Source organism: Haemorhous mexicanus, chromosome 13, assembly GCF_027477595.1.
Source record: "Haemorhous mexicanus isolate bHaeMex1 chromosome 13, bHaeMex1.pri, whole genome shotgun sequence".
Classification (NCBI taxonomy): Eukaryota; Metazoa; Chordata; class Aves; order Passeriformes; family Fringillidae; genus Haemorhous; species Haemorhous mexicanus.
Genome location: NC_082353.1, coordinates 11,691,419 through 11,703,767, shown reverse-complemented (window position 1 = coordinate 11,703,767; position 12,349 = coordinate 11,691,419).

Sequence of the window (12,349 nt, the reverse complement as noted above, 5' to 3'; positions counted from 1 at the left end):
AATATACCGTCATTGTCAGATCAGATATTCCCCTTTGTCAGCATTTCATGGCTCACTTCCTGAGTCTAGATAGATTGATGATAGCTGTTTAATATTCTTTCCTTCATAACCACCAATTTGAGAGTTGCCAACTCTCATGATGGCTGCTGTTTTTCTTAAAGCATCAGCTTGATATACATTAGCCACAAAAGAATCAGAGCTTGCTTTCTCTTTTTTTTAAATAAATAATTGTAAAGAAAGCTTGAAAAGGGGAATCTGAGCATCTAATGCTGGAGGCAAATAAGCACATGACAATAATATTTTCAAGCTAATCTCATGACTTAAGAAATGGGTGATAGGTTCATTCATGGTTTTAGCACAATGTCAAAGGGAAGGATTTGATTTCCGACCCTTAGCTCCAAGATCCAAATGCTCTTGCTGGGAATATCTCTGAAGACCACTGGAAGATACAGCTGAGCTGCAACCCCTGGTGATAGCCAGGGAAGCTGCCGAGCTAAGGAATGTTTTGTAGTAGCTGGTGCAGGCTGATGGGAGTCAAAATTATTCTAGGTCTCCTTGCCTTTGTGTTCTGACCTTACACATGTGACAGATAGTTTTTATTGATTCTAAGCTGTGAAGTTGTGAACACGGTATGTTTTTAGGTGGTCCATAATCGGACTACTGTGTTAATTATATGTGGGCTAAATGCAGGGATCTTCCAGCTTTTCAGTAATGCTGTCTGCCTACTTTCAGAAGAATTTGAGCAACATGGATATTTTTGGCACATGGCCCATTGAAGCATTCAGATGACATAATCAAGGGGAGGTAGGTGAGGGTGGGGAGCTGTTGAGACTGCTCTTCTGTGGGGATTGCAGTTATGGAATATTTTTTGTGTATGCTGTGGAGTACAGGCATCACCTGTGACAGTCTGGCTCATAGTCAGATAAAGGTGTATCTTATCGGTACCCACAATGTCAAAAAAGCTAAAAACTTCTTAGCAGAATGGTTTTTCTTGGTGGTTCTCAAGTGAATTCAAGTTCAAGGGAATGCCTGCTTAAAGGAGGGTGTACTATTTTTAGTTGAAGAAAACTGAATCTGTTTATTTTGGCGCCTGGGGATTTCTATTTTCCCAGCAATTCAAGTGTACAAAATTGCACCTTCCATCTTGAGGCCCAAATATCTCCATCACTTCATCTGCTGCCTATGTGGTAAACTTCTACAGCAGTTCTCATGATCTTAGCTTGCCCACCAGGTGGTTTGTTCATCTATTTAGGACACAGAAGGAATCTCTCAAACTGAAAGTGAAACATGTTTCAATGTTTTTGAGATTTAAGTTAGAACTTCTCCAGTATTATTTGAGTGCTCCTCCATATTAATTGCTTTCCTTTGGTTACAATTTCTCATTAAGACAATTGAAATCTATTGTGAATGTCAGTGTTTGTGTTATCATGAAACTAAATGGTTTCAACATGAAACTGATGATGGTTAACTAGCTTGATCACAACAGAAAATCTTGCCACAAAAACTTGCTACACTTATATATAAATACCTACATATACCAAGAGAGTAGGGCTATTGCTAGCCAGTAATAATGCTGTAGAGAAGCTTCTTTATATAGCTCTTGTTTTGTGTCTCGGTAGTGCCTTTAGAACATCTTAAGGCTGTGAAGCTCAAAAGATTGCACACAGTGTAAAAAGATTTCAAATAGAGCCAGCCTGCTTCAAGCACCTAAGTCAGGTGTTTGAATGCAGGATGGCCAAAGAACGGAGAAAAATGATGAGGCTTGTGAGGGGCATCCTATGGATAATAGTAATATTGTACTATGATCACTTCAGGTTGCTCTGTTTCATCCCTCCAGGGGTTTATGAATAGCCTAAATACACATTCACTTCTATTTCTACACTGTTATGCCAGTGGGGTAAGGTAAATACACCACAACACATAATTGGGAGTAGATACTGACAATGAGTGAGTCATGGACTTGGCTAACACCTTGGGTGGGCATTTTCTTGATTGGTGTTTTGTTTTCCTGCTCTCCCTCAGCTATTCAAAGTCTTGTTTCTGTGGACTAAAGAAAAACAGAGCAAAAAACTTCTTCCTTGCCTGCAATTTCTAAGCTTTGTTTTCTGCCAGTTTTGTGCACAAGGAGTTCAGGTTTCTCAGTGACTTTTGCTTCTACTTGCTTTCCTCTTCCTGTTGACACAAACCCTTCAATTGCTGTGCTTGTAGATACACTGGAGTATAAGTTTGTTTTTTCCTCTTTGAAGCCTATGTTTGCTCTGAAATTTTTTAATTTCAGTTCTTGCTCTGGCTTGGCTTCATCTGCTACCTGCTGTCCTTTCAGTGTAAATCTCTTGAAGCATTTTGGAGAGCAAGATGTGTGTTGATGGCTGTGTCTCACAGCCTCTGTGATCTCAATGCATCTACTGGGTTTGTTGAAGTTTTGCTGGTTTTCATTGCATCCAGCAGCTCTGGCAACTTTCAGCCGACCTTGAATTTGCAAGTACTTGAGAATTTACATTCTATGTATATAAAATGGAAATTATGATTCTTATGATTAAAGATATTATTCTTATGGTTATTGCCTGCAAGTTCTGTAGTCTCAGTGATATCTCAGGAGATAAAATAAACTCTCAGTATGTAAGTGTCTGTATAAACAACATCAAATCATGTTTTCTGCAATGCAGTTGCTTCTTTTCATGTATTCCTATAACTGAACAAGCTTTAGAAAAATAATAATTATTGACATACTAGGAAATAGATACATTCAATTCTATCGTATAGGCTACCAAGTTGTTTCACCAGGTAACATCAACATGTACTAACATTATTTACAATGTAATAGATGTTGTTGATTTGAGGATGTTTCTCTGTTTCAGAAATGTATTGCTACAAGGCAGTGTGTTGCAAAATTCTACTTGCGTGTGTTGGGTTATGTTACTGTGCATCAGTCTAGAGGACACTTCTTTGACTTTGAAGCAGCTTCAGTTTTTGGTGCAGTATCTGTGGTGCTAAACCTTTGTTACTTTGTGCGTGTTGTGAGACATTCATGCAAATTCTTTCCTTCTCCCTTCACTCCCATGTAGCCTTAGGGGTGAGGCTGACAGGGAAAAAATCAGCTTGGTTGCTTTTTGGATGTGCTTTTGCTAAGGAGGAGAAAATAAGGGTGCAGAATTTTCTCAGGGCAGAGGCCTTTGCTGTAACCTGGCTGGACAGTGGAGCATGAACCTGTTCTGCAGTGAAGGGGGGGTGTTTGGGGCATCAAACTAAAGAGAACAACCTTCTGGTAAAACATAAATGAACAGCTGTATGCCAAAAAGGTGGTCTAGATAGATAGCTTGATAGATAGCTCTGTGAACCTGGAGTTTATGAAAACTGGCTGAAATTCAGCTGGAACTTCTTGGTAAATCAGTTCTCCCAGTTTATATTTTGTGTAGAGTTCATGCAAACTATATCCCGACTAATATACAAGTTCTGCATATGTGCAGATGCCTGTGTTTCCTCTGGAAATACTGTAATCTTTACATGAGGACAAAGGAACAAAATCAATTCTGTGCTTCTGCAGAGGAGATGACAGAGCTATTACTGCTCAAACTGAGCAGTGCAGACAACTAAAAGATGGAATTATTGCAGTCTTTGAGAGTGTGTCTCTTTAGAGAGCTTTGGTGCAGCCCCCCTCTGCTTCCTCATGAGATATCACCAGAAATACAGTTTGTGTTTTGTCAGAGGATTGAGCGTCTCCAAAGCTGACATAAACTTCTGCGGAGTTACTACTGATTCCTTTACAATGCTAGCTTTAAAAAGCTCCACTGTGAAATGGAGAATATTTAAAACCTCATGCCTTTAACAGTAATTCTGTCATTGCTGTATATGCTGTAACATAATGTTTTCAATATTGTAAGGCAACTTTTAAGTTTCTATCAGACCTTAAAAAATGAACATATTGATGCCTTAATTGCTAGCACAGAACATATAGATAATATTGTATCTTTCACAAGAATCATGTTCTGCTGACAGAAGAACTGATGTGATAGAGCTGAAACTTTTTCCCTCAGGATACAACAATTATTATATCCTTCTGTTGCTAAAGCGGAAATCTCATATTCTCACATATCATGAAATCGAAAAGCTTCTAGCTTATGCATCTGTTCCCTGGCCACTAGAAACATCATTTCATTGTAGTAATTTGTCACTGATAAGCATTATCAATGACCATGGAAACAATGTGCGCAGTATATGCAAGTTTATATAACTTCTTCCATGGACCATTTTTCTTGTAAGCAGGGGATGGAAATGGCAGCCAGGTCTCCTGCTGGTGTTCTCTTTCTGCTGTCCAAGAAAACTGTTTCAGTACTGACTAGTTTACTCATAGTAAATTTTTATAAACATCTATGACTTACCTTTTCCTGGATGATTTTTGGATGTTCCCATCCATTGCCAAAGATTTCTCAGCTAGAGTTAGACTGAATAGGTAGCTGATTCAGCATAACAGGCTGAAAGCCATCAGCTGGGATTAAAAAATAGTGGGGATATAAGCAAATCAGCTGGAAATTGAATACTCTGTTGTTACTCTGTTAGTAACAACTGCAGAATGGTGAATCCAGTGGACCTACTTTCAGATGCTTTGGCTCTTGTCCATTATGCCCACCTTTGACCCTCTTCACTCTCAATTTTAATGAGAACAGCTGGCTCAGAGGTTTTTGTGAGTGTTGAGCTAATATTTTACTTTCTTAAGTCTGTTGCTGCTGGATTTCACCTGCCACTCTGAGAAATATGTAGTTAAATGGACTGTTTTTTCTCCAACATTTTCCCCCATTTTTTTCCACTTCTTTGAAGAGGAGCAGTGATGAGAGCTTCAGCTTTGTGAGCTGCCTCCACACTTTCAGCTGGAAATACATCTTGATTATTTTAGTGTTTGATGAACTTGGGCTGGGTTAAGACTGTATGAACCCTCTCATTGTACTTTTCTGGTGTTTAGACCTGCTAAAGCCAAGTCAAAATCACTTGGGACAAGGAATGGCTTTAGATGGGTTCTTGGATTTTCCTGTGAACTTGTCTTGGAACTGGAACTGGTCATTTTCTAGTTAGAGGAAACAGATTTTTTTTTTTTTCTTCAAATTCTGTATGATGCTTATTTTGATTCTCTGGCAGGGGGGTGTATTTATGTCCTGTCTATTGAGTTGATGCTCTTGGTAAGATACCTAGCACAATCTGTAAACTTTAAGACGGGACAAGCAATTGGCAATAGAGGATTTAAGGCTTTTAAAATCTCTTACTGAAAACAGTTTTTTCCAAGCACTTTCTAATTTAAATATTCTTTCAATGTTGAAGCAATAAAGAAAATGATGCAAACATAAACAGACTTTAAAAATATTCAATTTATCCATCCCTGAGATATTGAATACTGAATCTGCTTAATGGGATTTTCTGCTGTCCAAGAATTTAAAAATGTTTTAAACGCCAGTCTGGTTCCATAATTGTGAGTATTTGACCTTTGGATGCTCAAGAGTATCCTCAGATTTCCCCCTGCTGCTCTGAAATAGGTCCTGCTATGGCTGCTAGCCTCACAGTGTCTTGGTTACTCTAAGTTTCCAATTCTCATGAAGAGAACTAGTGTTTCAGCAACTGAGTTGAACACTTAAGTTATTCTCATTATTTGAGGTGTTTTGATATTTTTAAAAATAATCTGTTTCTACTCTCAACCCTGTTCGAAGCAAAACAACACTATGGATAAGACCTTGTTTGCAGCAGAAAATTGTTTTTGTGAGCTGTGAGCATCTGTTAGAGCCATGAGGCCATTTCTGTGCAAATCAGCTTACTGCTGTGAAGTTGTGCCAATTCTGACCAAACCACAAAGGGATTATTAAATACTCTAAAAGGTTTCAGTGAATTCCTACATCCCTCTTTACCATGCTCCCTGCTTCCCAGGTTCTAAATGTTAAAAGCCAGCCACAGGTCAGATTCAGTAGCTCTAAAGTACTTTGGCAGTCCTCTTGCAGCAGATGTAGAACTTAGGGAAGAGAGTACAGTTGCAAACTTGCACAAACAAAAATGTTCTTGCATTTGTCTTCCAGCACAACTTAGAACACTTCCCCCTCTCTCCCTGCTCCCATGTCCCCCACTTTGTTAAAGTCTGCGTTTGGGAGTACTACAGATTTTTCTGTCTGAACTAAAAAAATAAAAATCTGCTGGTGCCTGCACTCAGATCTGGGACCAAGCAGACTGTGACTCTTGGCTGATGGAAATACAAATCTCAGTGTCTGGAAAATCCAGATCTAAATACAGCCCTAAAGACCTATCAGTGCAGGATCCATAGCATTGGAGTGCTATGAGGGGAGGGAGAAAAAATGTCATTCCATAGCTGTTAAAAATGAATGGAAAATGCTGTAGAAGGAATTCAAAAAACCTCAGACAATACTCTTACTAAGGTATTTCCTGAACCTACACTGAAACAAAATAGTTTAAACCTTAGTCTGTCAGCCTTCTCGTGCTGGCAGGACTGTGAAAAGAGCAAAGTAAATCCATATGCTTAGAATCTGTAAGGAGCAAGAAGAGCTACAAAAAAACCATGTTGTGTCCACTTTTACTCATCCACTCACTGACTTGGTATCTTTCTGGTGTTTGACTTTTGATTTTAGTAAGAGAATGGTGCCTCTTACTGTCTCTGATACACAGCAAGAGGATCCATTGGTTTAGATTTGCATAGCCCATTGTGGCAAGCCAGCCCCCTCTGCATGCAGGCTTATCTCTGGTTAGTGCTGATCTTACACCCTGTAAATGCCTCTCTTGGGCTGCAGTTCCATGGTTAGGGCGTGTTTTGCTTGGGCAGTATATTTAGCAAATTGTGTAGTCAAATGATTATGTTAGACTGAGTAGTTGACATCTAGTACACAAATAATTATGACACTAAACTTACTATGTATGAGCTGGAGCCATAGCTGATTCCAGTGACAGATGGAAAACTCCACTGAACCTTTTATTGGCCATATGCCATTTCTGAGTGTTGGCCAACAACAAGATTTGTTGCTAATATATAATGATTTAAACTGTAAAAAGAGCAGCTGCACTTTGATTTTTGGTGCCTTTACTACAGGTTTTCCTGGAGCTTTTGAATATCCACTGCTGCTTTCTAATGCAAAGCTGTCACTTCTAGTCTGTGAGAAGAGACTTTATCTTCCCAGCACTCTCTGTGGTAGAATTTTATATTTTGATACTTATAACTAAAGCTCTCCTCTGCCTTTTATTGCATTATTAAGTTGACAGTATAAAAATCTCCTGCAACATGGAACTGGAAATGGCTTGTAAGAAACTGGCTCTGTTGTGAAGTACTGCAACAGAGCTTCTTCCAGGCTGTCAGTAAGTCTTTAGTTTTATGGCCTGTTTGAGGACTGGGAGAGCAGCATTCCTCCAGCTGTTCAGAGAAGACAGCTTTTCAAAGCGTGGTTCTCTGAGAAGAACTGCATGTCCTGTTCATCGTATTACTGGGACAGCACTTGTAAACGTGTGTGAATGTAAACTGCAACTGTTACCTATGCAAAACATGCTATAGCCTTCCTACTACTGCTGGTGGAGCAGGAAACCTGCTGCCATGCCATGTTTTGACCTTTGTTTCTCCTAAAGAAGGTTTAACTGCATTGTCCCTTGTTAGTCTGCTCATTCCAGTATTCATCCAGGAAAAACCAAGATCGGAATCTGGAAAACAGAACTGTTCTGGCATTTGGCCCAGCAGCAGAAAGCATGGTAAGTGAGGCACATGGCAAGCAAGTGAATTCCAATAGAACTTTATATATATATAGTGAAAAAAGAACACTTTATTTTACAAAATTTGTATTATGAAAGCTTGAATACAAATAAAATTGTCTAAATATTTGTCCATCCTGAGCATCATCAACCTGCACTGCACTGAGAAGAACTCTAGGGGTTTCTAGGATGTGTTTGGCTGATCCTGTGGGTAAGGTAGAAGCCATCATGTTGCTTCTGTGCCACGTTAGGCATGCGGTGGTCATTACATTAAGTGATTTTCATTGTTTAAGGCAAGCAGGTAGGGAAGAGAGTAGTTTACACCTGTATGCTTCTTTCACCTCCTTGGAAATCAGTGAGAAATGAGATTAATGTTTCTGATGGGCCATAATGGAGAGAGTTACATAGCTGTGTGCCTCTGACACTGGTTTGTTTCCTGACCAGCTCATGAGATGTACTATGGCTTGGGCTGGCATAAGGACAATATTTCATATGTGCGGGCTGTACCTGAGCTCTGCTCTGCATGGCTGGGCTGCCTCTGGCTCTCGGGCCTGGGTGATGATGTTCTGTTATGATGCTGCCTGTAGTGCTGATATGCTCTTGCATGTGTCAAACAGTCTCTCTCATCTGCCTAGGTGCTTTGCCTTTTGTGGCAGGAGCAGTTTTGCCCAGTAGGATTTTTCTATGGAAAGCCTATAATGTTAATTTATTTCTTCACCCAATAGTAAATAAGAAGGGCCTTTCTGCATTTACTGCTGCTTTGACCATTTTCTATGGTGTTTCTTGCCAGCTGACTCCAGGTCTGACAGGTTGGGTTGGTTGCTGACAGCTGAAAGTGTCAGTGTATTAGCCCTGCTCCTCCCTTTCTTCAATGGACACAATGTGTTTGTTTACTTATTTATCTTGTATCTCTTCCCTTAGCCCTGGGAAAAGCATGTGACTACTGGCTGCAGGCAGATTGTCTCTTCACAGCTAATAGCTTCTCTCTCGTGGTTTGAATGTTTGTTGGGTTGCTCCTTCTCTAGCTCATAGTTTTTCTTTCCTGTCAGATTCCTCCGACAACCCTCTTTGACCTTGCCTACAGAAACCTATCTGTCTCGAACAGTCAAGCTGAGCTATGCAAAATGTTCATAAAGTGTTTCAGCCATTTCCCACTTTGAAGCATTGGACCCATGTGAAACCTGCATCAGCCATAGGGATAGAAAACTGTAATTTTTATTTGTATTGGAATTGAGAAATAATAGAGAGATCTAATTCTGAAAGAGGTTTGTAGTGGCTGTGTTATGAATCTGAAATGGTATCTACTGGGGAATAGTTTTTGAGTGATGTGGTTGCCCTTGTGTATTATCTCTGAGCTGTTGGAATCAGTGTCCCATACATGTTTTTTACCTTGCATAGCTAGTGCCTAACACCCCGAGAATCTGTGCAACAGAGGCCAAACTCTCTTTCAATTCTGTGTTTTTACACATTTTTTTGATGTTGCCTTATTTATTTCTTTTATACTGGGATTTTTTTGTGTTTGGTTGGTTGATTTTTTTTTTTTTTTTTTTTTTTTTTTTTTTTTTTTGCCAGAGTTAAGAGACTCTCTTATCCAGGTGTTTGTGGTTGGGTAAAAACTGTTGAAAATAAAGCAATTTTGCATTTGTTGTGCAATTCCCTAACGCCCATTAATGTCACCAGCTACATCACCTGTCCTCTTCATAATATTTGTTGGCTTCAATATGTGTTAGTTTAAAAACAAGATAAATGAGGTAGTATCATTTGCTATAAGGAAATATATACCAGCTTACACCTTGAGAGTTTAAAGGCTACAGCTATTTTTCAGATAACTTATGTCCACATGTATTATCCAAAGCAGAGGGAGAAGAGGGTAATTGTAAAAGCTGTTGGGAAGATTGGTGAAGGTTGTTTCTCCCCTCCCCAAGTTGTCATTATGTACTTCCACTGATGTTTATAGGCAGTTGTGTGTGCAGTCAGTCAGGAAAGAATCAGATAACAGAAAATGATTATGGTAGCAATAAAGCTCTACAGTTTACTTTTTTCCCCTCAATAAATTGGTTCTTACTTCATATAAAAAATGAAATTATTTTTCTGTCTGACAGGTGTACTGTGGGTAGTGTTTAGCCATGGTTAGCAATATTTCCTTGTGATGCTATTTCATAGCAAGACTAGTGATTTACAAGTTCAAGATAAGAGTCCTTGGCACCATCACTGCAGTGTTTGAAGCAATTAAAAATGTTATGATTCTTGAGGTGACATGTACAAAAGTGAAAACTCTTCACTAGAAAGCAGGACTTGCTGGTGTCAGCTGGTGATTAGTATTTGTTGTCTTAAAAGCCCAAGGTTACTGCAATCTTGTCTGGTTTAACGTAGCAAGCTCTGTGTGATGGGCACGACATGCTTGGCTGAGTGCTGTGGCTGCAATTTCTGTTCAGCTGGTACTCACGCAGAATGAGCCTGTTAAGATCTTCAGCCAGATCTGGTTGAGCAGTCATGCCAAGCATGTCTTTAAAATCCAGGGGTGGGAGTAGAGACTTCCAACAGCTAAAGCAACAGTGTATGGTGACTTTTTCTGTAACTGTTATTAGTGTACTTGGATTTTCATAAGATGGGAATAGTTTTCTGTATTGAAGATCTGTGATAACTTGGAGGGGGATGAAAACTAATTCCTACTGCTCTTTGTGACTGTTCTACGTCCACTGTGATTTCTAGGGTTTGTGCTATTAGTGGCCTTCACTTGGCAGTTGAATGGTGGGAAGTGAGTCTCTGAAGCAGTGCTGTGTGGCAGCCACTTGGGGTTTGCTCCAGGCACATGTGTATTATTGTGTTTACTCCTGAGCAGTTTGGTTTCTCCCTTGCCTTTCAGTAGCTCATCACCATTTCCTTGTGTGTTTTATTCCACAAGTGCTGCATGGATCCATGCTGTGTGTCTGTCTGTCTGCAGGTGGATACTTCACAGCTGTTTGGAAACAGAGACCCTGCAAAGCAAAGAGGGCAGTGTGAGAAACAAATGCGCATTGCTGCCTCTGCTAGTGCTGGCAGGATGAGTTTAGCAAGTTCCTCCCATATCTATAGCCTTTAAAACAAGGACAGTGTCAATGTTCTGTGTAGGAGTAAAAAAATCATAATGTTCTAAAGAATAGTGTTACTTGAGAAGTCATTTCCTTGATTATGCTGTACATGGCAAACAAAACAGGAGCAAATGATCAAGTGTTTTCTAATGGCCGAGACAGGAGACGACATCTGTTGCAGTCCATGTGGATTTAATGGAGTGACCCTGTCTCCCTAGAGCTTGCTTCTGTCACATGCTGCCTCATTCTGTGTTCCCTATTGGAGTACATGCAAATATGGTGTGCAAATGATACTTAATTATCATTAACACTTTTAAGGATAAGTGTATGTCCTTAGTTCCATACCAGCGTTGATGATAACTGTATCCATACAGGTACAGGTAAAAAAAAAATATAATCAGATCATTCATACTTTTGAGTACCTTACCTTGATTTTTCTCTTGTTGCACTGAAAATGAAATATAATTAAAATATTGAATGAGAGAAAATTTTACAAACCAAATCCTGGTGACCTTCTGGCTCCTAATCTCAAGAACTGTCAAGAAAAATTAAGATGCTTTGGAGTCATATCTAAATGCAGACAAATCTCAGGTGCAAGAGGAGTGGCTATTATTCAGCAGCAGAGCTTATCAACATTTGTAATTATTCTGCCTCTAACTGAAGTGATAGGTCCTGTGTGTTTGCAGCTGATTTTGTATTAAGTTCTGAAGGAATATAATCTACTTTAGTAATAAAATACTTAAGTTGCTAGGTCATTGTGGATCTGGCAATTTACCTCTGTGTGTAAATGATACTTACTACTATAATACCTTGTTTGAGATAAAAACAGTTATGGCTAGATACTCTTAAATATTTTGTTCTCAGGAAATTAGCTTGGTTGAGTAGACTATAAGGTTGTGATATTTTTCTGAGATTTCTGTCTGTTTCAGGTATATTTCTACCATTATATAATCCAAATATGCAGTGAGGATGTTTGGTGAATTTAAGAGCTCTCAGAAAGCAAATGTTTCATCACAGCTAATGTTCTCCTCCTGCTGGTTACAATACCTCAGGATATCAAAATGAATGGCAAAAATGAAAGCAAAACAGCATTTATTTGACCACTAGTGTGAAGCATCAATGTGAAATAAATTAGAACTTTTGCCTGCTTAAGACTTTTCTTTATATTTTTGATTTGTACAATTTTATGACCTCTTTCCTCTGTTGACCTTGAAAGCTCTGGTTATTTATTAGCATAATATGATTACATTCCTTTCTGCAGGGTTTAAGATGAAAATTGAAACCTTGTATAATTAGACTAAAAGCTGCTAGAGCATTCAGCCAGCTGTTGAAATTTTAAGAGAAACCAGATTAAGCAAAACCAAGCTGTAGCTGTCTAACTGATATCTAAACACAGTCAGCATAGCTACCTGGGCAGGAAGCACTTTGGCTGGCTTAATTTGCTGGCTACAGATATGAAATATTAGCAAAATGCAATTTGGCGACAGCTTACACACTGTGGGCCATGGACTCTTCTCAGTCCACATGTGCAGCTTGTATTATAGCCAAATTAGATGCAT